General features: G+C 36.6%; 1 protein-coding gene across 17 annotated transcripts in view; it reads right to left on the reverse strand.

The window, feature by feature from the left end:
• PDE4D (phosphodiesterase 4D) overlaps positions 1 to 27014 on the reverse strand; it is a 1509235-nt gene that overhangs the window by 431553 nt on the left and 1050668 nt on the right. Inside the window, exon 1 of one of the 17 annotated variants that reach the window (XM_021076884.1) lies at positions 24949 to 24973. The exons of the other annotated variants lie outside the window; for them this stretch is intronic. The gene's annotated coding sequence lies outside the window, so the exon portion shown is untranslated. Of the gene's footprint in view, positions 1 to 24948; positions 24974 to 27014 lie in introns of those variants that run through there. 17 annotated transcript variants of the gene reach the window in all.

The following is a 27014-nucleotide window of genomic DNA, read 5'->3' on the forward strand; positions in this document are numbered from 1 at the left end:
ACTGGAGTTCTGATTAGACCCCTAGCCTGGAAATTTCCATATGCCGTGGGCATGGCCATAAAAAGCAAAAAAAAAAAAAAAAAAGTCCTACTGTATAGCACAGGGAATTATATTCAGTATCCTGAGGCAAACCATAATGGAAAAGAATATTGAAAAAAATATATACATATGTATAACTGAATCATTTTCTTTACAGCAGAAATTAACACAAAATTGTAAATCAAACATACTTGAATAAAAATAAAAATTAAATAATAAAAAAGAATGAAATAATGTCATTTGCAGCAACATGGATGGACTTAGAGATTATCATACTACATAAAGTAAGCCAGAGAAAGGCAAATAGTATATGATATCACTTATATATGAAATCTAAAAAAAAAATGATACAAATGAACTTATTCACAAAACAGAAACAGACTCAGAGACATAGAAAACAAATTTATGGTTATAAAAGAGGAAGTGGGGGGAGGTATAAATTAGGAGTTTGAGATTAACATAGACACACTACTATATATAAAATAGATAACCTACAAGGACCTACTGTATAGCACAGGGACTATATTTGATATCCTATAATAATCTATAATGGAAAATAATATGAAAAATATATATACACAAATATATACATATATATACATATATATCACTGAATCACTTTGCTATACACCTGAAACACTGCAAATCAACTATATTTCAATAAAAATTAAATGAAAAAATAAATTTATGAATGAGTGGAGTTCCCATCATGGTGCAGCAGAAACAAATCCAACTAAGAACCATGAGGTTGCGGGTTCCATCTCTGGCCTCACTCAGTGGGTAAGGATCCAGTGTTGCCGTGAACTGTGGTGTAGGTCAAACGGCTCGGATTTCACACGTTGCTGTGGTGTAGACCAGCAGCTATAGCTCCGATTGGACCCCTAGCCTGGGAACCTCCATATGCTGTGGGTACAACCCTAAAAAGCAAAACAATAATAATAATAATAATAATAATAATAAAATTCATGCATGAGCTTAAGAAAGAATTCTCCTCATATGCTTAAGACAATGCTTAAGCCATTTACTACCTTCCTTAGGATTCCAAAATCCAATTCAGATTAACTGTGAACTTGCAACTGCACTCATTTTTACTGGCAAACATAAGTAACTGCTGATCCTGATTCAGTGTGTTCTCTGTCACTTTCAAGCCCATTTTTCTGTATATTTGATTAGATGAATAATCTTCTATTCTTTATTCAGTATTATTCATCTATGTTGTTCAACTAGTAATAAATGTATTTAACTGCATTTTAATCCAGACCATATATGCATTATATCTACAAGTATACCACAAAGGACCTTTTAATATGCCTTACAAAACAAAAATAGACTATTTTTACAGCATTTCCCTAGTTTACCAGGCAAGTGATAGTGAGATCGTGACAAATTCTGTGTGAACTGGCAAATGTAAATGATAACAATGGGTTTCGGGACTAGATATTTTTATCAGCAAAATCTGTGTGAGAGAGCAGTAAAAGAAATAATAGGCAGTATCTTGGAGGATCACTCAGGTATTAAATTAACTGAGTAATATGAAAAAGTAATTTAATTGAGACTAAAGCAGCATAACTTGTGGGGAACACCAAATACTGAACACAAATGTGGAATGAAAATACAGTTTGCCAATACCAAGTAAGCATAACAGACAATTGAATGACAAATCACCAAGTTCGTGGCTCAGGACAAAAACAAGAAGGTCCATCGGGATGACAAAAATGATTCCAACATGAGGGTCTTTGAATTCAATCTGCCTTTTATAGACGCCTCCATCAAATGAGAGACCTCGCTCAGTCTGAAGAGTGACACCTGAACTTTCATAGGAGAATATACTGGGACTGAGAAAGAATTTTAAATAAATTGGTACCATTTTGAGAAGACAAGGGTCATTTAATGACATGACTCAGAGACCTTCTGCAAAGAATAATGATGCCTACTGCATTCCATCTTCTCTTAGGAGACAAGGTGTGGTTTTTAAAGAGAAGCAGGGGGAATAGAATACTTGACAGTAACTGGCAATTAAACACTGGGTGTTTGTTCGGAAGACTGTAGAAATGTTCTCAAGGGCCCTTCCAACCATATTCTGCTGTCATAAAGGGTCACATAGGAAGAGCCCAAACTAAGAATAGGCAGTTTTTACACCTGGATTAGGGGTGGTAAGAAAAATCATTGACCCAAACTATCTGGAAAATGTGCTGCCAGAAGCAACAAACTTAAAAAAAAAAAAAACCTTTCCCCCTATTTTATAGCATTAAAAATCATTTACTCATTATTTATTTTAGCCTCAGAAAAGCCCAGCAGAGTGGGAAACTTTGAGAGATACAAGAGGAAAATCAAAGGGCCTCCCTACCCTCACAAAGCTTACAATATTTTTGAGGAAAAAAGACTTAAGCACATAGATACACACATCCGTAGTCAGTATAAGACAGTCCATGCTGAGGCTCAAACACAAAGTGTTGTAGGAGTTTGGTGGAAAAAAAAAAATCAATTTGCACCCTGAGGTAAACTCATTCGGTTTACACTAGAGACTTGCCCTATATCATTCCAGACAGACAGCAGAATCCCTGGATAAAACTGATTGCATAGTTTCTAAAATATGCATAAGACAATCTTATCATTTCTCTTATGAATTTACACAAAAAAAGTAGATAAAGACAGCAAATATTACTCCCAAACACTCACACAATGTTATCTTCAAAGATGGCATATGTTTTGCACTTTATTTTTTATTTCCATAAAAGAAATGATAAAATTCCTGAACTGCACGTTCCATTTAGGAAAAAGCATGTTCTCAGTTGTTCTTCTTCCCAATAGGGGAAAATTAATAGTGTAATTATGTGGAAAAAGAAAAAGCTACGTCAACTTAATTACGTGGAGAAAGAAGAGGCTAGGTCATCTGAATTACCAATGTCATTGCTATTATAAATGACAGAAGGCAGTATCTAGAAGTTATTTAACATGTGATTATTTTGCTATCATGAACAATGTTAATCCCCAAGAGAACAGATGGTACAAGCATATTTTAACTTATTCAATGAAGTGTGCTTTTTAAACCACAAACGTGTACTAGCAGAACAGATACACTTGGCATTTAACCCTTGCTTTTGTTTTTGGTCTCATATGTTGTAAGAGATAACTCTAGTCAATTGAAAAGCACCCCTTTCTTTCATCTGAACTTTTGCTTACAAAGTGACAAAAAAAACAGATAATGGGGGCGGGGGGAGTCCCTGTAAACCCTGGGGATGTAAGAAGAAAAAAAAATGAAGAAAAAGGAAAAGCAAGAGAGAAATGAGAAAATAAACATGGTTTCTTGGATGATACAGCAGGGTAACACCAAAGAAGCAATTTTTCTTAGCAAGTCACTAAGAACATATTAGTTAAGATCAAGTAAGAAAGTACTTAATGCCAAACCCTAGTAACTTTCTTTCATGACATTCTTTTCATATAGAACATGTTTCAATTTTGGCAAGTGACCTGAATGCTTAAAGGCTTACAATACCCAGTGTACTTTGTCTTTGTGTGTGTGTGTGTGTGGGGGGGGGTGGCTGCTATTTATCCCTAGAACATGGTGAGAAAAGCAGGAGAATCAGGGAGTTTTCTAAAGATAACAGAAACAAATCGAGACCTTTAACCTAGCTCATAGCTGTTGACAAGCTGGAATATAATATTCACGATTCTACAGAAGGGACGCAAAGGGAAAGACCACGGCAGGAAAGAGATGCAGGATGGAGTAGGGGAACTGGTCGTCTTTGGACTACACACTATTAGAAGACCTGAGTTTAACCAATATACTGTTAATTTTTTTGTCCTTTTGATCCAATACTTAAAGCACACAGGAAAGATCACATTAAAGCTGGGATCTGAACTTCTTTTGAAAATGTATAATGGTAGAACACGGAGCCCCCTCTTCCTACACAGTGAACTACAGCTAAAGCAGGGGCAGAGCCCTCTTGCCTGCCTGCTTGTATTCCTCACAAATGTCCTATATTAAAAAAAAAAAAAAAAAAAAAAAAAAAAAAAAAAACTACTTAAAAAAAAAAAATCCCAAGTTCCTGTCCTGGCTCAGCAGGTTAAGAACCTAATACTGTCTCTCTATGGATGCAGGTTTGATCCCTGGCCTCACACAGTGGGTTAAGGATCCAGTGCTGCTGCAAGCTGCAGCATAGGTTACAGATGAGACTCAGATCTGGTATTGCTGTGGCTGCGGCTGGCAGCTGCAGCTTCCATTAGACCCCTGGCCCAGGAACTTCCATGTGCCGCTAGAGCAGCCATAAAAAGAAACACACACACACACACACACACACACACACACACACACAAAAGCAGAGGATCAGCCATCTCCCTTAAATGGGGCAGCCATTCTTCTCTTGACACAATCCCCACCCAAGTGACCTAACTCAGATCCATTTCCTTGTGGCTTCTGTAAGTATTAGACCTGAAGACATTTCAAGCAAAACTTTGAGCTGGGAAAGAAGTAAATTTGCCATCACCTGGTCAAATTCTAATCAAAACATTAGCACTCAGCTAGAGAAAGTAATGGCCTTCCTACCACAAACTACAATTTCTAGGAACTATTTCAACTCTTTACAAAGCACTCTTTTCAAAGCTTTACAGTAGCTCTGGAATTGCCTGATTAGTATGAATCAGCAACCTACAGCTCTTAAGAAAAAATGCTTTCCTTTACCAATATGGGTCTGTCTTTAAACCAATATCAACATAAATAGAGGCAATTTTTGTGAAGGAAGAATCACTCAATAACACATTTTTCATGGACTCAAGAAAACATACTGAATTTATACTAGGAAATCTTTCTCAATGGAACTGACATGTATTGTTCTAGTTTATGATGACGTCTGAAGTTTCTAGTAATTTTGTTCTTAACATTTATATGCCATTAAGTTTCAGGCTGAACTGCCAGAATATATAGATCTCTGTTGCAACTTTGTGAAATTGTGAAGACAGTCAATTATTTAATGAGAATTTTAGAAGACTGTGTACATGACCTTAATGATATCAATTGATTTACTCGAAATTACGTGAGATCATGTAGACAAAATAATACAGTGACCAAACTGTAACTTTTCAAATACTTTCAAACAACACATAGGCATAGTTTAAATCCGGTCTTACTCAAATGCTTCAAATTCATTAGCAGAAAATTTCATAGTTTGGGAATTATGTTCATTATCTTGCTTATAAAGTATGCGTATACTTATTTATTTAATATTTTTGGAAAAAAGACATACATCACCATAAATCTGCCTCAAAATAAAATGTATTTTCAATTGCTAGAAATGCTAAATAATAGAAAGTATGATACATAGTACACTATGTATATATTTTTTAAAAAATTTTTATTATACGTGATTTACAATGTTCTGTCAATTTCTGCTGTAGAGTGTATATTTTAAAGAAGTTTTTTGTCACTGACTATCCGACATGGTAATATACAGCTGGGTGTTGACTACGTATAAAGGAGGTCTATTAATTTAAAGAAACAATTCCCAATAACTAAATAATTAACCCAGTAGTAATCATCAGTTTAATATTTCTGACATAAGAGGAGCATTTGCTTAAAAGTATAATACATATTTTTTAAAAACTGAAAAGAACTGTAAAAAGATAACATAAAATAAGTAAGTCATAGGGATGTAACGTACGTCACAGGGAATATAGTCAGTGATAGTGATAACTGTACACTGTATAACAACATTGAATCACTATGTTGTAGACTTGAAACTAATGTAACATTTTAAGCCAAATATACTCAGTTAAAAAAAAAGAATAATTTGGTCATTGTGCTATATATACATATTATATAAACATGTTACCTATAATCCTTTACACATTCAAATATCATATAGATTTATAATCATTCTATTTATATTCATTTTAAGTAATTATTAAATAAACTGCATATAAAGTAATGAGAGTATTTTTTCAAACACCATATGTAAATTCAAATTAGTGTTTCCTAAATGACTTAATGAATGAATAGAGCTTGCTTGCTCAATGAATAAATGCATGAACCTTACCAGGGCCAAGGTCGTTGTTGGCATAAGCCTTTGGGAATTGTCGTCAAAAACCACTTCCAGTGTGTATAAGAAAACAGCTCCTTGATTTTATAGTCACTTCCCATTTGACCCAAATAGCATCAGCTAGCTGGATCATCCACTTTAATCAGCAGACTTAATGCCAAAGGACTTTTGGCAGCTTCATAGATCCACCTTCAGCAGATGGAGATTCGTCATCAATGAATTTTTAAAAAAAAGTGCATCACAGACTCCGAAGGAAGGTTCAAAAAGGGAATCCCCAAAACATTTGAATAATGGCAACATTTGCAGAGGAAGTGGATAGCTTCCTACAGGAATCATTTACGAAGGCTCAATCTCTATCTGGTCAATGTATACATTCTGGTATGTTCTGTTAATCTGCCTCCTGCTTTTCTATTCATATGTGTTTAAAAAAATTCTAGGTTATTTCCAGAGTCAATGTCAGATGTCAGTGCTATATTTAGACTTTAGGGTAGGGAAGATTTTAATTAAGGAGTAAGCAATTAATAAAATGTCACATCAGAAATGCTGAAAAATAATTATTGAGTTACATATTCTTTTGGTGACTTTGTATCATCTTTGCCACTGGATTAAAGATTTGTTTTTGAGGGACTCTAATAAGGGTCAGACTTGTCAGCCTGGGCCTTACATCAGCAGTTCATTACACCACTGCTGTGGGATGAGTCAGCCTTGGAAGCATGGACCAAGCTTGATGTTATACGGATTCTTGCATTTAGGATGCAAAATCCAAGAAAAATTTTACCCTCCCTCAATAAGACTACCAATGAATCCATCAGCTCCTCTCTCCCTTGGTTTGCTTCCCCATACTTTTTCATCTAGCCAATACTTAGCCATTTTTCAAGACTCCACTGTGATTTCTACTCCTTCATCTATCAACTAATTCCTTAGCAGTCACTAAGTGCTTATTAGGGTTTCTGTTATGTGCCAGCCCCACATTAGGAACACACAGATTTCTCCTGTTTCCAAAGGCACATATTACAGTAAAGGAGATGCACAAAGAAACCAAGCACAAGTGTGTTAAGTGCTACTGGATTGTTTGAGTTTCTAAGCACTTGTAAGAAGAAACAGAATAGTAATTTGTCAGAATGAGAAAGTAACACTGGAGATAGCCAAAGGGTAGTAAAAAGGATATATGTTAAAACTAAGTAGTTTTTATAATTTACTTGCAAGGATGTGATATATTACAGTATTGTCAAAATATTTAAATGCCTTTCTAAACCCATTCCTACGCAAGAGTTATACTTCCTGCTCCTCAATGCCAAGCTTGATCATGTGACTTACTTTGGTAAATGGCTCGTGAGTGAAAGAGATCTGGGGCATTTCTGAGATTTAAAAGCCACTATGGGGCATTCCCACTGTGGTGCAACAGATTGGTTGTGTCTCTGCATCCCTGGGACACAGGTTCAATCCCAGCTCGGCACAGTGGGTTAAGGATCTAGCATTGCTGCAGCTGTGGCATAGGCTGTGGCTGCAGGTCAGATTCAACCCCTCATGCAGGAACTTCATATGCTCAGGGGTGGCCAAAAAAAGCCACTATGTGGCCCTACCATCTCTCCATCTCTTCTCCCTTTTCAGGATGGGATGTCCCTTAATGAAAATGGTAAGGAACAGAGCAACACCAACCAGCTAAGAACATGTAACAAGAGTATGAAATAAAAACGGGGTTGGGAGTTCCTGCTGTGGCTCAGTGGGTTACAAACCCAACTAGTATCCATGAGGCTGAGTTTGATTCCTGGCCTTGCTCAGTGGGTTAAGGATCCAGTGTAGCCATGAGCTGTGGTGTAGGCTGAAGATGAGGCTCAAATCTGATGCTGCTGTGGCTGTGGTATAGGCTGGCAGCTGCAGCTCTGATTCGAACCCTAGCCTGGGAACTTGGCCAAAGGTGTGGCCCTAAAAATGAAAAACAAAACAAAACAACAACAAAAGCAAACAACAACAACAAACTAGGGTGGTAGCCACTAAAACATCAGAGTGGTTTGTTACCCTAGAGTAACTAGTCTAAACTGACTGAAACAAAATAAATATAAGCTCACAGTTCTCAGGGATAAAATGTGGGCAGGTATTTTTTTCTTTCTTTATACAAAACAGGCTGACAAAAAGGAGTTTGAGTTTGTAACAGTAAAGGCATTTTGTAAAAGAAAATGGTACTTTCTCTGGTCTGTCATATATTTGACAATGAGCTCTAAGATCTCCTGTTTTGGTTTTGGCATTTCCTCAGCCACACTGAGGAAAGGTTTTTCCTGGTTCCTCTCTGTTCTCTGGGCTCCATTCTCCCAAGTGCCTCAGGCACTTCACTAGTAAGTAGTGCTTGGGGAGTGCTGGTTGAATAGGGAATGAAGTTCCCTGAATTTTCAACACACCAGGGTATCATTCCCAGTATCATTATAACAATAATCCACAGAAATTTACAACTAAAGTAATTGCAGCCACAATTCAAAGAACAGTCTTTACGGTGGGGATTCTCAAACGTGTTTGTATGGGGTTTTATCCCCCTTGGGCCAACACAGAGAGCAAAGGGAGAGTTGTTGGAGTTTGGGAACAACAATAATGAGGATGAAAAATTAAAAAGCCTTTCCCCAGGGGAATCTGTTACAAACCTCTACCTCCCACCCTTATGTTGTCTCTAGTCCCTAATTCCAGATTAAGAGGTTGAGAGGCCCTGCTTGACAGAAGTAAAAGATTACTGATCACATAATTATGCTTTTGATGAACAAAGGCCTACAAATACTACTTCTATTTGCAGTCATGGGCTCAAGGGGCTTTTAACACCCTTTACCCCAGAGTGTTCCATTTTGCACAGAGCCTCCCTCGTCTGCCTGGGGCAGTCCCGCTTTGCCCCTGTTCCCGGGTTTGCTCCTCTTTTCCCGTAAAATTAGTAATAGTCCCCTTTTACTCCTAGACAGCATATTATTTGGTCATGCCAAATCTAGGCTCATTATCAAGAAGCACAGGAAAGTTTGAGCCTGGAATATTCCACACGGCTCATACTAGGCTAATGCAGTTTTCTTCCCTCCAAATATGCTATATTTAAAAAAAAAAAAAAAAAACTTTAAAAATACCCTTGCTAACAATATGTTGAACTGGCTATACAGAAGTATCCCTTATTAACTTTGGAGAATATATTAATTATCTGTATTGAACTGCCTTCTCTTACCCCTCATTTCTTATCTGTCACAAATTCCGTGCAGGAAGAATGAGTGGGGTTTGGAATTCAAAAGAACAACTTTGTTTTCAGTATTTTAGAAATGCCTATATATTCTTAGGTTGGTTAAATTGTGTAGGATTTTTTTGGTTTAACATCTCATGCTGGATTTTTCAGTCTAACATCTCACGTTGGGGGATTGTGTTATGCCTAAAAAATGACACTGGCAGGAAAAGGCCACCTGCTTCACAGTCACCCCATTCCCAATCTAATGAAGATATTGAAGCAATGAGGGAACTCCATAGAATGAACTGATTTCCGTGTATCATGAAACTCACGTGACACTGTTGGCAGGACCTTTTTAAAAACAAAGATCTGAATTAAGATCTGACATTTCAGTTACCCAAGAGCACACATATGCTTGCCAAATGGTAGCTGACTGATGGAATTCAGTTTCTATGTGGTGTTTGCCATTTGGCAGGATTAGTTCTGCATTCTGCCTATAGGTAGCATACTGCCATCCAGAGCAATGCAATTTCTGGTTTATTTTAAGACAAAACGCTAAGCCAAAAGCTCTGTCTTGACTGTGCAAATGATCGCCTCGTGCCAACTGACTCACAAGTTTAAGGCAAAGAATTTGGAAGAGAAGGTATCTTACACATGTTACATATGGTGTGAAAGCAAATTTCCTAAGAATTTTCTGGCGCCACGGTCATTCACTGCCCCATAAATTGCATGGAAAATTGAGGAACATGTTACTTAAGATTTTATTAATAAAATACTTTTCAAAGAAAAACTCTTAATTCATATCAAGAAGTTGGCAACTCAGTATACCAATCTGTCAGTATTGGCTAGTAACAAAAGGAACATGGCAGGTCAGCATTTCAGCACCATCTAGTGGTCAAAAGAGCGACTGTGGACTTCAGTTTAGCAGCATAAACAATAAAATGCAAAGAAGCAAGGCTGCTAATATTTCTTAAACCACTATAATCCAAGCACCATACATGCATTTTTAAATTCTAACAACTATTAATCGGCTCTCTCTCCCATTTCCCCTGAGGACTGGAGCAAATGTCCTTTATTCTTTCTTCTCAAACACTTGACTCCCCACTTCCTACACACAGCAGATGATTTTCCTCCTCAAAGAAAAAATAGTAACCATCAAAAAAGAACGTTTTCCATGTCCAGATACCCGGCTGACAAACTCATCCACACCCACATTGACAATTTCTATTTTTCCTCCTGTTATCACCTCAGGCCAACCCTGCCACCCGTGTTTCAAATTCCAATCCCTCTGACATCTTCAGACACCCAGCTCCATCCATCATTTCCAATTTCCTTCCTGTCTGCCAAATCTGTTCCGTAAGAATTCAAATGAAATCAATACTTCTCATCTTAAATAAAACCCTGCTCAATTCCTACTTCATCTACCTTCCTCCATACCTCCTCTCTCTGAACCAAATTTCTTGCAATAATTTTCCTTAGAATATTTTGATTCTCCTTTCACACTTTCACCTCAACCCACCTCCATCTGGTTTCTGCTCCCACTGCTATGGAAATTTATCTCACCAGGTCACTATCTGGCCTATCTTTAACTACATTCAATAAACATTTCCCAAACTTTGGCCATTCCCTCCTTTCTGAAACACTTTTTTTTTTGGGGGGGGGGCTCTCTTATTCTCCTAATCTTCCATACCCTCTGGATGATCTCATTGACTCCAATACCTTCCACGGTTATCTATGGATGCTCAGCTCCTAAGCATTTCTCTGATCTGTCTCCTGAGCTTTAGACACATACATCATATCTGACTCCTTGGGAGCTCCATCTGGGGTTGCCCCACATACACTTCAAGCTCAACCACCTTCAAAATGCCTCCTTAGGTACTCCCTCTTGCAGTGGGTAACACCACATTTATTCACCCAGATGCCCTATTTTAAGTACTGGGAACAATACTAACTTCTTTTTCAAAATTTAATTTTGTTGGAGTATAGGTGACTTACAATGTTGTGTTAGTTTCAGGTGTACAGCACAGTGAGTCAGTCATCCATAAAAATACATCCACTCTTTGTTCTCATAGAGGTTATTACAAATTATAGAGTAGATTTTTCTGTGCTATACAATACAATAGGTTCTCATGAATCATCTATTTTATATACTCCGGCAATCCTACTCCTGGGCATCTATCCAGAGAAAACCATAAGTTGAAAAGATACATGCACCCCAATGTTCATTGCAGCACTACTTACAATAGCCAAGATATGGAAGAACCTAAATGTCCACTGACCGAGGAATGGATAAAGAAGATGTAGGACATATATATATACTGGAATATTACTCAACCATAAAAAAGAATAAGATAATGCCGTCTGCGTCAACACAGATGGACCTAGAGATCATCACAATGAATGAAGTAAGTGAGATGGAGAAATATAATTATCATATGCTATCACTTATATGCAGAATCCAAAAAAATGACACAAAAGAACTTAATTATAGAACAGAAACAAACTCACCAATTTCAAAATCAATCTTAACCATTACCATAGGTAAAACCACTGAGGGGAGGAAGAATTGGTAGCATGGGGATAACATATACTAACTCTTTCTTCAACCTTGTCTCCAGAGATTATGAGTTACCAAGACACTCAGACTACACTTTTCATGATTTTTTTCAAACTTGTTCATGTTTCTCTGTTGCCATGCCATTATTCTATTCTACCAAAACTCCACTGTCCGCACCAGTCTTCTAAATGATCCTTTGCCTCTTCTCCAAACAATTCTATACACTGTAGTCACTGACTTTAGAAAACACAAATGCCATATCATTCCACTGCAAGGTCTTCTAATTGGCTTGCATTCAAAATCCTTAAAGCTTGAAAGCCCTTTTATATTCTTTCCCTTCCTCCCTCTTATACTTCGCACTCCCGTCATCCACATGTGTCACTTTTCCTCTCTCCTTGCTACATGATCTAGAATATTTTTTGCTCCTTCTCCATTGACTGGTTTCTACTCATAATTGAGGTTTATGAGTTCAGCCTAGACTTTACTTTCTTAGTTAAACCTTTTTTGACAACTACCATTATAAGTTCTCCCTTTATCATTCAAGACTTTATTGAACAGTACTCAACTAAGAAAAGAGAAACACTGCAAATTTCAGAAGAAGTGAATTTAATAGGTATAATTCATTATACCTATTATACAGGTGTGGGCTGACTCTAAACACACACAAAAATATAAATCGGTTTGGTAAAGACAAATATCAGATTTATATATAATATACTCTTCTGGTGTTCCAAGGACTCCTAAAATAATTCGTTGACATCTTCCACTTTTTTGGGTTTTATTTTTTTATTGCATAAAGTCTTATATGTTTAAATAATAATCAGTTTAATTTGAAAGGTTTATAAAAGTTAAAATCAGATTTATAAAATAATAATAATCAACTAGAGGACCTTGTGACTGAACCTAAGGGATCCTTTCTTGATTGGGGAAATCAGACTGAAAGTGTCCCATGGAACTGAAGAATAGGAATTAGCTTTCTTTCTTTCTTTCTTTTTTTGGGGGGGCAGTGCTTGTGGCATATGAAGGTTCCCAGGCCAGGAACAGAACCCATGCCACAGCAGTGACCCAAGCCACTGCAGGGACAATGCTGGATCCTTAACTTGCTGCACCACAAGAGAATTCCAGCATTAGCTTTAAAAAATGGAATAGCAGTCAAATAGGGGACAGTTAATTAAATTGGAGAAAGAAAATACAGCCAAATTGGCACCTTGTTAATCTATAACTATTTCTGGGCATAATAAGTCCTCAATGTCTCCCCTGCCAAAATATAATGGCATACATAAGAATGAATAAAGTTTAGCTGGCATATTTCTGCCTGTTTTAATACTCCAGATTTGCAATGAAACCTGATCTCTTTCAGTTATGTAAAACTTCTCATCAAGATGGCAGTTTTCTTCACCAATCTTCTATTTTACTAGCAATGTGAAAAGGCATAATTTGAATGGGATTCAGAACATGGTAAACTAGAGAAATTAGCTATAAAGTTGTTTGCTAATAATAGTTTATTTTATCTTAATATAAGTAAGTAATGCATATTTTCCTTCAGGACTGAATTTGTAATGAATATCATGAATTAAGTCAATGCCTAATTTGCTCTTTGAGAATGAAAACTGTTCTCCAATGACTCTCTAAACTGGATTCTTATTTTAGTTTCACTGTTATCAAAGCAGAAAGATCTCTTACTTCATATCTAAGTAATTTGAGGAGAATATTGTGTTAAAGTTTAAACGATGGTGTTTCAAAAGACAAGGTTAATTTTTAAAAGTATTCACTTAGTGGGGGTGAATTTTCATTCTGGTCGGTAAAAATACTCTTACAGAGACAAAATAGAAGTGAGTGCCTAGATTTGTTTTTTCCCTGTCTTGATAGTTTCAATAGCACTTATCTATCTCATGTCTTATCTATTAGGGCTTCAGATTCATTGGTTCTCATCTTTAGCTGCAGACTTGACCCCTACCCAGACCATTTAATAGAATCAAAATCTCATTAGTGGGGGCCAGGCATCAGTATCATTAACATTACAAGGGTGAAATTAATGTACAATCAAGGTTTCAATCTAACAGGAATGTGTAACAGTTTGCTAGTCAGATGTTCCTATGTTCCTACACCAAAGGTAGCTAGATTCTAGTAGTCCAAAAATCTAATTAGCTTTATGGTCCTGATTAGATACCACTTAATTTATTCAGTCTAATCAATTGTTTCAGTGGTGGAAGGAGAGTGGACAAGTCCTGTGAGGTTCTTAACTACTCTTAGAACTCTCACCATCTGAAGCTATGGACACACTCTCCAGAAGACAGCACATTTGTACACAATTTTATATACAATTTCTGTGTCCCCAGACCATGTGAAGCCAGGCAGTGATCCCTCTAAGGCACCAAACTAGGAACAACAGCTGAATTACAATTGGGCAAATTTCAAATCAGTGGAAGGGGAGGCTTTCTAACAACTAGAGCTGCCTTATAATATAATACTTGATACCTGAATAGGGAAGGCCTTAAATATGGAAAATGGTGACTATGTGAAAACAATATAGAAAAGCATTAAGAAAATAAACAGAAGTGAAAAAAACACAGAATAAAATTATATATATATATATATACATATATATATATATATATACACACATACACACATATACTGATCAAACATGTATGCTATATAGATATGAATTGGAAAGGAACATAAAATATAAAAAGTCATAAGAAAATGGATTAGAATTTTATTGTAAAATTCATTTAATGAAATTATAACAATTCTCTATAAAATAAAATAGGCAAATTATATGCTAATTAAAAGGATTTTTATTATCTTGCCTTTGCGAAAGACATGGCAGGATTAAACAGCATCAAATTACTTGGAGGAGGGTACTGCAGAAACCAACTGTGTTAGAAAATTAAACAGAGGTCACCAAACCAAGAAGTGATGCCAAGGTGTCAGTTTTGTTACTATTCAAGCCCATAAGAGAATAATGATTTAACCAGGGGAACATCACAGGTGCTATTGTCCAAAAATGACTTGATAGCACACACTGGGTTGTTTAGACAATGAACTAGCTGTTGGCAAAGCCCCAGACTCACTCACACCCAACTTCCTATGTGCCTAGACTCCCCCACGCGTCAGCTTTTCCTAGCTAAAGGGGCTGTGACTTCCCAGGCTTCCCGGAGGTTTCCAGGGCTGGGCAGCCGGTTTTATTGAACAGCTCCTCTAAAGAGCTGGCATCTGCACTGAGATATTCTGGCAACTAAGAGGGTGGTCTGAACCCCAACTGACAGCTCCTTCTACAGTTGCCCTAAAAAATGGGACAGCAAGAAAGAGGGATGATTAGTTAAGAACCTAATAGTGTCCATGAGGATTCAGGTTCAATCCCTGGCCTTTCTCAGTGGGTTAAGGATCCAGCATTGCCACTTTTGTGGCATAGGCTGCAGATGTGGTTTGGATGCTGTGTTGCTGTGGCTGTGCTGTAGGCCGGCAGCTGCAGCTCGAATTTGACCCCAAGCCCAGGAACTTCCATATGCCACAAAAAAAAAAAAAAAAAAAAAAAATAGAAAGAGGGATGATGTGGGACCAGGAAGACCACAGCCTCCTCTCTTCTCATAATCTTTGATCACTACATCACTGTAAGCCTGTTCCTTACTCCATACTGCCTGCTGTTGTGGTCCATGAGCTCTGCTAGGGCACATGGCCCCAATGAGGGAACCCACTTGCCCTCAGGGTGGGATGGGGAGGATGTTAGCTTTCTCAGGCAACACTAGGCATAGAGTGACCCAATCTTTGTGGATACTCTCCAATACCTCAGGCTTCTCATGGGGAATAAACTGCTTTATTCTGTTTACAACTTCAGAGATAGAGCAATGAATATTGATGTAAATAGCTAAGACTTTTTAAAAAAATATTGAAAAGCATGTGGCAAACTTTCATTTCAGTAAAAAATTTATATTTACATGCACCCAAAAAATCTAGCTATGTATACGAAAAGTCTTAAAAACAGTTACCAAAGGGGAGGGAAGGTAGCAAACATCTGTTTTTATCTAAATCTTATATTTCTACAATATTTGAATGCTGACAAAAGGTATAATAGTTTTATAATCAAGAAAACATAAACTAAGCATTAGAAATTCAAACTTCTTAGGCCTCTTTTAGACAGTTTCGAAACTTAGTTTCCTAAAGGATAATATAAAATAGAGTCATTTGCCTGAATAGACCATTCTCCAAGGAAGATACACAGATGACCAACAAGCACATGAAAAAATGTTCAACACCCCTGATTATTAGAGAAATGCAAATCAAAACTACCATGAGATACCACCTCACACAAGTAAGAATGACCATCATTAATAAGTCCACAAACAACAAGTGCTAGAGGGGTGTGAAGAAAAGGGAACCCTCCTGCACTGTTGGTGGGAATGTAAGCTGGTAAAACCACTATGGAGAACAGTATGGAGGTACCTTAGAAATCTATACATAGAACTACCGTATGACCCAGCAGTCCCACTCTTGGGCATAGATCCAGACAAAACTTTCCTTAAAAAAGACACATGCACCGCATGTTCATTGAAGCACTATTCACAATAGCCAAGACATGGAAACAACCCAATGTCCATTGACAAACGATTGAATTAGAAAGATGTGGTATATATACACAATGGAATACTACTCAGCCATAAGAAAGAACAACATAATGCCATTTGCAGCAACATGGATGGAACTAGAGACTCTCATACTGAATGAAATAAGTCAGAAAGACAAAGAGAAATGCCATATGATATCACTTATAACTGGAATATAATATACAGCACAAATAAACATTTCCACAGAAAAGAAAATAATAGACTTAGAATAGACTTGTGGGAGCTTGGGGTTAATGGATGCAAACTATTGCTCTTGGAATGAATTTACAATGAGATCCTGCTGTGTAGCACTGAGAACTGTGTCTAGATACTTCCATCACTACACAAAAATGGAAGGAAAAGTATGTATAAAAGTATGTGTAACTTGGTCCCCATGCTGTACAGCAGAAATAAATAAATAAATAAATAAAAATAAAGTAAAATAGAGTCATTTGGTAATTAAGAAATTACTCTCTAGAGTGTTCTGACTATCTACTAGGCAAAAATGTTTTGTACCTTTTGCCTGCATTTAGTTCAGCTAAGAACAATGCAAAGGGATAAAAGCCCGAAGAATTTAGGAAATGAACTTTTTATTTTTTCCACTGAATTGGTCATCTGCCTCATTTTTTTCAGCTGCATCAAAATTAGTATATTTGTGTAGGCCTTAACTAATCCTGGCCTCAGAGAAAACTATACTTTTTTACAAAAGGTAGTTCTTCAGATTCTCAATGTATTTTTTGAATATGCCACCTCTTAGACTGGACAGATTATTCTGGAATCTGGTGATCCTTTCCAAAGGTTCTTAGTAGAATCTTCCACTCATGATCATTTCAAGTCCCCACTTCTTGTCCATTTTAAGAGTTCTTAATGGAAAAATAGATTGAGTGTTTGGAATTTAGTGCAAAAATTACTAGTATTTTGTTAACAAAGATACTGGCCTATGTCATTGGTATTTGCAAGCTCTTATTCTTAAGAGGTTAGATATACTAGGAAGGTAAAGTTACATAACAGAGATAAATAATATATGATAGCATTCATAAAATTGTTTAGAATGAGTGAACTGTCACACTAGTTAAGGCAATTATTTAATGTCAATTGTTATTTGTCTAGAGATAAAAAAAATAAACACTTCTGAGAAGAGCAAGGAGAACAACTTAAACTAAATTATCTCCATATCTCTTTTCCAAATTATTTTAGTCTCAGTTATGTTATCGTGTTATCTGTCCAACTGCGTCACCTGACAAAGCAGTTTCCTCAGATTCTGCAATCTACCCTGGCAAGATTGGCTAGTGTCTCTACATGCTACCAAGATATCCCAGGTGTGTCAGGCTGCCAGGCAAGCAGACACTGGGTGTCATACCTCTGCCAAATAATGTGCAGAATATATTGCTACCTTCCTGAGCACCACCTCCTGAGCATTAGAGGAATTCTGAGCATCCTGGGGTTTTGTGAGTCAGATGAGTATACTCCTATATTATCTTATCATCATTTTCTTCCCATACACAAAAGTCAGTTTTTGTTAACAGATGTGTTTTCTTCCTAAACATCAAACATATGCAAACAGAAACACTTTTTTTTTTTGGCCATGGATGGAATTCACTTGCATATGTTTGACTTGATAAGACCAACATCTAGCAAGAAATCTACTAAATGGGGAAAAGAGCAATTAAGAGCAATGTGGACTGGTACACAAAGGATATGTATTTGGATATAAACTTGTCAATGATGTAATACTTAACAGTAGAACAAATTTCATCTTTAGTATGTGGAATTAACTATTCTGACATTCTATCCTTGCTAATCACTTGCATTTCTACATGCTAACAATAAAAGATCAGAAAGAGAAATTAGGGAAATATTCCCATTTAACATTGCACCAAAAAGAATAAAATACCTAGGAATAAATCTACCTAAAGAGACAAGAGACCTATACTGGAAAAACTATTAATATTACTGATGAAAGAAATCAAAAATGACACAAACATATGGAAAAATATATCATGCTCTTAGATTGGAAGAATCAATATTGTCAAAATGACTATGCTATCCAATGCAATCTACAGATTAAATGCAATCCATATCAAACTACCAATGGCATTTTTCACAGAACTAGAACAAAAATTTTTTTTTTAAATTGTATGGAAACACAAAAGACCTCGAATAGCCAAAGCAATCCTGAGAAAGAAAAATGGAATCAGAGGAATCAAACTCCCAGACTTCAGACTATACTACAAAACTGCAGTTATCAAAACAATATAGTACTGGCACAAAAACAGAACTACAGATCAATGGAACAGGATAGAGGGCCTAGAAACAAACCCATGCACCTATGGTCAACAATTCTATGACAAAGGAGGAAAAAATATACAATGAGAAAACACAGTCTCTTCAATAAATGGTGCTGGGGAAACTGGACAGCTGCATGCAAAAGAATGAAATCAGAATATTCTTTAATATCATACACAAAAATAAACTCAAAATGGATTAAAGACCTAAATATAAGACAGGATACTATAAAACTTTCAGAGGAAAACGCAGGCCAAACATCTTCCGACATAAAGGGCATCCATATCTTTTCAGATCTGCCTCCTAGAGTAATGAAAATAAAAACAAAAATAAACAAATGGGACCTAAGCAAATGTATAAGCTTTTATACAGCAAAGAAAACCATAAACAAAATGAAAAGACAACCCACAGAATGGGAGAAAGTATTTGAAAATGAAGCCACTAACAAAAGTTTAATCTCCAAAATATAAATCACCTTCTGCAGCTTAATATCAAAAAAACAAAAAACCCAATCAAAAAATGGACAGAAGGAATTCCCGTCGTGGCTCAGTGGTTAACGAATCTGACTAGAAACCATGAGATTGCGGGTTCGATCCCTGGCCTTGCTCAGTGGGTTAAGGATCTGGCATTGCCATGAGCTGTGGTGTAGGTCGCAGATGCAGCTTGGATCCCGCGTTGCTGTGTCTCTGGTGTGGGCCAGCGATGACAGATCTGATTTGACCCCTAGCCTGGAAACCTCCATATGCCACAGGAGCGGCCCTAGAAAAGGCAAAAACACCAAAAAAAAAAAAAAAAAAAAAAAAAAAAAGGACAGAAGATCTAAATAGACTTTTCTCTAAAGTCATAGAGATGACCAAAAACACTTGAAAAGATGTTCAACATCATTATTAGAGAAATGCAAATAAGAACTACTATGAGATGATATGAGATATCATCTTACACTAGCCAGAATGGTCTTCATCAAAAAGTCTACAAATGACAAATTCTGGAGTGGGTATGGATAAAAAGGAACCCTCTTACACTGTTGGTGGGAATGTAAATTGATACAACCACTATGGAAGACAATATGGCGGTTTCTCAAAAAACTAAATATAGAACTAGCATATGATCCAGCAATCCCCCTCCTGGGCATCTATCTGAAGAAAACCAAAATTCAAAAATATATATGCACCCCAATGTTCACTGCAGCAACACTATTCACAATAGCCAAGACATGGAAACAACCTAAATATCCAGTGACAGAGGAATGGATAAAGCAGATGTGCTACATATATACAGTGGAATATTATGCTTTCATAAAGAGAATAAAATAATGTCATTTGCAACAACTTCGATGGACATAGAGATGATCATACTAAATTAGTCATTTAGTGAAAGACAAACATTATATGATATCACTTGTTTGTGGAATCTAAAACAGGATACAAATGAACTTATTTGCACAACAGAAACATACTCACGGACTTTGAAAACAAACTTACAGTTACCAAAGGGACTAGGCGTATGTGTCGGGGTGGGGGGGAATGGACTGGGGGTTTGAGATTGGCATATGCACACTGAGGTATATGGAATGATTGGCCAATGGGGATCTGCCTTACAGCACAGAGAACTCTACCCAATGTTCTGTCTGGGAACAGAATCTGAAAGAGAATGGATGTGTATATATGTATAACTGAATCACTTTGTTGTACAGCAGAAATAATCACAATGTGATTTAATAAATACTTTAATAAAACTTTAAGGAATTAAAAAAAATAAGTAACATTTGCAACATAACATTATAAAGTTTTGTTAAAGAGATAGAAGTTTCAAAAAGTTAAAAACAAAAACAAAGGAAGCATAATGAATAAATCAGAGAAAATCACTTTCTTAAGGCAATTGTAAGCAATATGCAAATATGTTTTCCTTTCATCACTAAGTACTCATTTAAACTTCATACTTAGAGACGCTGGTACCCCTTACTCCTATGTGCTTTACTTTTAATTAAGAAGTTATAATGACTAAAGTCTCTTTGGTTCGTCATTAAATATAATTAAATTTATTACTTGTCGATTACCATAGTTCAAGATTAACATGGAGGCCTCTTCTTAGGAATTGGATAAAGTTTTGTATTATTTAAATTTGGGGTGGGAGGGAAGGACTCAGATGAAATGATATAATGAAGACACATTTACATCATATTAAAACATGAGCTTTGTTGTAAAAACATGTATTATGTGGGAATCCTCCAATTTCCTACACTTGATGTGAATCTTTTCTTGACTACATTAATCTATTGTTTCAGATGGTTACCATAGAAAACTTTAAAAAGAAATGGAAAATGAGGTTAAATTCATAAACATAGCATCTCCAAGATTCCTTGCCTGTGAAATAAAGCAAAAATTTCTCATTATTAAAATCTATGACTGGTGCCAAGCTGGTTCACAGGATTTTCCAGGATCAAGAGGGGTGGTTGTCCTCTTACTGAATCACATGGTCATAAAGCTTTCTACTAAAACCAGGTGGCCAAGGGTTCATCTCTGACAAAAATGCTGCTCCAAGGGAATAAAGACAACCATTCTATTGTTTGAATTTCCCATTGCTAGACCATGCAACTTCTCAGTGAAATTAGCAGAGACTTTGCTAGAAAATTTTTCTGTTAATTGGGTCAAAGTAGTGGCTGTATTTGGAAGTTTAAAGCAACATTCCTTTTTAAGTGTCACTAATTCAGAAAATAGAATGTGTTTTTGGGACCTTAGACAATCTCATGTCTTTCAGGGATCATGCACAAAATTAATGCAATTAAAACACACCTATAAGGCGGGAGACTTTCGTGTGTTTGCTGTAAATATACATCTTAGTATATCTACCTTCTTGCAAAAGCAGTGAAGAACAAAACAAATATTTTCAAAATACAAATTTGAATATGTTATGGATCTCACCTTCCTTCCCACTAATGGCTGTTGTTGGCTTCCCATTGTTCTTAGGAGAGAGGACAAATGCCTTAATGTAGTCTACAAGGCTCTGCCTCAGTTGGTCCCTACCCTCCTCTCAAGCTACCATCTTCATTTTAGCTCAATGCAACCCAGACTCACTGGTCTTCTTCTGGAAAACTGTGCTCTCCATTCTGCCTGGACTTTGCACATGTTGCTCCCTGGATATCCATCTTTTATTCACTTCATCCTCCTGCTTCTCCTTTCCATCACCACCACCATCAGCAGTGCTACCACCACTATGCCTATTGGAATACACACACACACACACACACACACACACACACACACTCAGAGAGAGAGAAATACACAACATACACATGCAGAGAAATATTTCCTAATGTCCTCCACATGGCCTCAAAGAAAGACAGGTATCTCTGCAACAAAATCTCCTAGCATTGCACAGCACCTATTATTACTTTAGTTTTACATATATTTTTAGACTTTTTAGTTAATGCTCATCTCTCCATGAAAGTTAGGACTCTGTTTCTTCTTATCATTATTTATCCAGCATCAAGAATGAAACCAGGATACAGTAAATCCTAATAACTAAACATCACTGAAATGAGAAAATGAGCGACTCAATCAAATCAATCAAATGTGTGTCTCTTTTCTATGTAGATGCTCAATTCATTGAGCAAAATTCCAACTGAAGGAGGAATACAAGAAAGGAACTTTTGTTGAACTCAATTATTTTGCAAGGACTGGGCTAACTGCTTTGCATATCTTAATTTAATGCTAATAACAACTTAATTGATGGGCTATTTGATTCCCTCTTTAGCGATAGAGAACCCCAGAATCATTTAGGGATTAGTAACTCACCCAAGGACACACATCTGGTGAAAGAAAGTTACATGGTTACACTGAAGTCTGGAGGGTTTTGTATTTTCTTAGGATTTTCTGTGAAATATACAGCCATGTTTATAACTACACTAAAGGAGCATTTGCATAATTTGAATTTTGGATGACTTTTTTTTAATGCACGCACTGAAAACTCTTTTGAATACTGGCCCTAAAAACTGCAGAAAATGGAATATAACAAAAACTGCAGGAAACATACAAGCTGAATCCACTTTCTTAACATTGGAAATTTAAGGAGGTAATCATTTTACATGTATATTAAAGGGTATAGGCTTAGAACTACTAGGAAAGAGCTAATCAGGTTCAGAACCTGAAACATGATTTCATTCCATTTACTACATTGGGGCCATTAAAGCATTCACCGTCTTACCTTCCAAGTTATGAAGACTCTAGTTCTGAAGACTTGTAAGTAGGTAATTATTTTCCACAAGCCCAATTGCCTTCTGTGGTATGTGCCTGGGTTCAATGCCCTTAAACTTTCACCTGTTTGCAGAGATCAGCATTTGCTTCCACCAGATTGCCTCTGCTGACCGGAATGCTGACAGGGCTCTCAGAAATGAGGTAGACACTGCATCTGACCACTGCCTGACCCTGAGACCTATGGTACAGGTTTCCTTCTGTCAAGATGAGGGAGCTGAAGTCAGCAAGAATTGACAAAAGGACTCTCCCTCAGTCCTCTAACCCTATTCTTTCCAATATTTCCAAAAATAAATATACATATTATTTAATATTATGTGCCTGGTCCTCTAGGTACTGTAAATAAAATTAAAATATGCCCAGTCCTTATCTTTAAGATGTGTGTTCTAACTGGGAAAGAACTACTTGACATGGAATGATTAGAAAAATAATCAAGACACTGTGGTATGGATGGTTATGGGCTGAATTGTGTTCCATCCCTAATGCATAAGCTGAAATCACCTTCCTTCTCTCTCAGAATGTGACTATATTTGAGACAGTGTCTTTAAGGAAGTAATAAGGTAAAATTAAGTCTTTACAGCAAGCCCTCTCTAATACGATGGGTGCCCTTTAAAAATATGAGATTAGGAGACAAAAGGAGGAAAGACACAGGGAGAACAGGGCCATCTACAAATGACAGAGGTCACAGAAGAAATCAACCCAGCTGACACTTGATCTCAGACTTCTAACCTCCACAACAATGAGGCAATAAAGTTCTACTGTTTAAGCCACCAGCCTGTGATCCTCCGTTATAGCAGCACTAGCAAAGATAAAGGGATTCTCCTGAAGAACGATTTTAGGGCAGAGATAAGGGTAGGATTAGAGATGAGGTTAGAGTTAGGGTTAGGGTTGTTTTATGTACTAGAGTACTTGAAAAAGTTTTGTACAGGACATGTGTTTAGAATTCAACACCAACAAAAACTAAGTGAAGGAGAGCCAGAGAGATGATATTTTAGGAGAGCAGAAAACTCAATGATGTAAGCATAGTAATGGGGAGAGAAAATAAATCACTGGCAACAAGTCTCTGAAACTTGAACCTTTACATATTGTTCATATTAAATGTTAGTGTCTTTCTACTGATGTATTTATTCACTTATACCGGATAGAGAATTTCAACAAAACATGTTATCATTGCAAGAGCTGCTCTTATATGAACATATTTACCCATACACGTTTAAATCTTGAAATTACATAGCTCCATAAAGAATGATTGTAGGTATCAGCCAAACCTGGAAGCACTAATATTCAACTGTATTTTACATGTTATTTCATATGCATGGGGGACACACATGTAAAAATAGGAAAAGAAGATTCCTGCAATATGTGAAATAAATTATGTTAAAGTTGGAATTTCCCATCATCCAGATGATGCATATTTATTATCAAAAGTGTAAGGATTTTTCTGGATGAAGTGTGTGTATATACATACATGTGTGTGTGTGTATACACACATACATAATACACACATATATGTATGTATACATACATATACACACATATATACATATATATATATACACACACGATTATATGTTACTGAAGGGTTTAAGTAGCTTCATACCTATACAAATGAAAATCAAATATTAAAATATGTTTTCTATTTTCACCTCCATTTCAAAAACAGACAGGCAAAAAACTCCTCAGTATTTCCCACATCTGTTTCCATTTGGGATTTTCAGAAAATGTTTAAAAGCTGCATTTAGGTGACTAATTTCCAATCTGGGAAATGGCAAGCTGGCTCAGAACCATCAGCTGTTCATCCACCCAATAAGCAGGTGTAAATACATATTTCATGAACATTCCTTGCAATCTTCTCCTTACTCTCATAGCAACACTTCCACCCCCAGTCTTCCTACACCGTCAGTCCCCTGCCTTAGAGGAGTGTTTGAACTCCACTGAACATTCTTACCAACAGCAGGTCATTCTTTACTGTTGACACTATTTTTTTTACCTTTTGGTTTTTGGGTTTATAAGCCATTTGTTCTACATCAGGCAGGTGCATTTTCTTTCAGCATGAAAGGAAGAGGAAATCCGAAAGTACTTACCTAAAAAACAAAACACAAAAAGAAAAGGATTAAAGTGAATTCATGGGCAGGTTTGATTGGCTGGCAAAGCAGTGAGGTGAAGATAAAAATCCCCTAAAGCATCTACTAACCCTGAACCATCCAGCAAATAAAGCACATGAAACAGTTAGGAATACACATATAAGACTTCCGAAAGTTAAAAGAGCAAAGGGGTATTTCTTATTTTTTAAGTGAACAGATGAAGTAAAATTTTGATTTTCTTTTCAATTTTCTAAACAATTTACATTATCACAAACTCTATCCTGAGAGACTCATTTTACATCCTTCTTTGTACTTTTACAGGTTTTGTTAACTGCCTATAATAATGCTTTCATCACTGTATAAGCCAGAAGACCTTGATTCTAAACCTCCCGTCTCTGCTAAATCAGGGCTACAGTGTCATGTCTCCCAACAGCATCAGGAAGAGAGGACAGCGCATGCCTGCCACTGGTAGCTTATGAGAGAAACAAAGGCTTTGCTAACAGTTATTTTCATGACTCTGAGGCCATGGACCTCCTTTAATGAGTCATTCTAATGTTAATGGAAGGGTCCACTTTATGAGATTTGGGGTATGATTAACACAGATGACATCGAAGCTAACATGCATAATCAGATGTAGCATATAGCAGAGAATAGGAATCATTAGATGCATTCAAGGGAAGTTACATTTAAATCATAAATGGCAAATATCTGTGGTTTTCTTCAAGGTGTCAGCTACATATAGGTATGATGTTTTGGATAGTATGCTGATCACAGAAAGCCTCTATACAGGGATGGTAGGAAATGTGCTTTGGCATGGCTCTTGTGACTGACAGTTCTGGAATGGGTGACAGAAAGCACAGGGCATACCAAGGAAAGGAATTTGTTCGTGCTCTCAGTTATCAAAAACAACATCAACAACAACAAAAAAAGAACAGTTCCTTCAGAAGAAATGATTTTCCTATTCCATCCTTGACAGGCAAGAACCATACAAGAGAAAATGGGATTTTTGAGAGAGGGGTACAGTTGAGGAGAGGAATGTCTAGGGCAGAGGCTCCAAAAGGCATGGTTTTCTGAGCCATGGTGTGTCACAATCACCTGGGCTGCTTGGGAAAAATCATGACATTTCCAGGACCCACTTAGGTGAACTGAGTCAATGCTTCTGGAAGCAAGATATGAAATTTCCATTTTATATAAGTATCCCTGGTGGATTTTATGTTTACTTTATATCATTTTAGGAACCACATACTAGAAATTGTGGGTTCTCTCTTTTTTCTCCACATAATAAAGAAAAATAGTAGAAAATACATTATCTTAATTGTCCTCTGCCACCAATCATGACATTTTCCATTCCTACTGGTGGATGCTTGCTAATAAGACACTGATGCTTGCTAATAAGATGCATTCTGCACTCCCACTTATAGAAGGCACTATTTCCTCTTTAGTTCATGCTGCTTAGGCAGTTGGTAAAAATAACAAACAAAACAAACCAAAAACCCTGGACAATTCTTCAGTGAACTGATCAAAGGAATAGTTTTGAACATTACAGAATATATAGCAAAATCTCTTCAGTGCAAACTCCCATGAACTTGAGAGGACATTAATTTAGTGTCATTTATCCAGCATCTCTTGACCCAAGCAATCTTCATTTTCATGACAACACCTTAGCTACTACTAGCGCTTGAGCTATTTTTGTCTGAACAATATAAAAGAAGATGATTTATTTTCTTTAGGAAATGTTTTGATTATATTCCAATGTTTCTTTGCCATAGACATTCAGAAATCTTGATTTCACTTCTAGGATGTCTTGATGTATTGAAAAGGAATGAAACAGTGCTTTATAGGAGTATATCAAATTTCATATTATATACAAAGAGATGCTTTTTTCCAGACTAAGGTCCTCCACTACTAAGTAAAATATAACTTTTAAAAAACAAGTCATAATATCAGTCAACTGTGAACTGATCTTAATATT

Source organism: Sus scrofa, chromosome 16 (genome assembly GCF_000003025.6).
Source record: "Sus scrofa isolate TJ Tabasco breed Duroc chromosome 16, Sscrofa11.1, whole genome shotgun sequence".
Lineage (NCBI taxonomy): Eukaryota > Metazoa > Chordata > Mammalia > Artiodactyla > Suidae > Sus > Sus scrofa.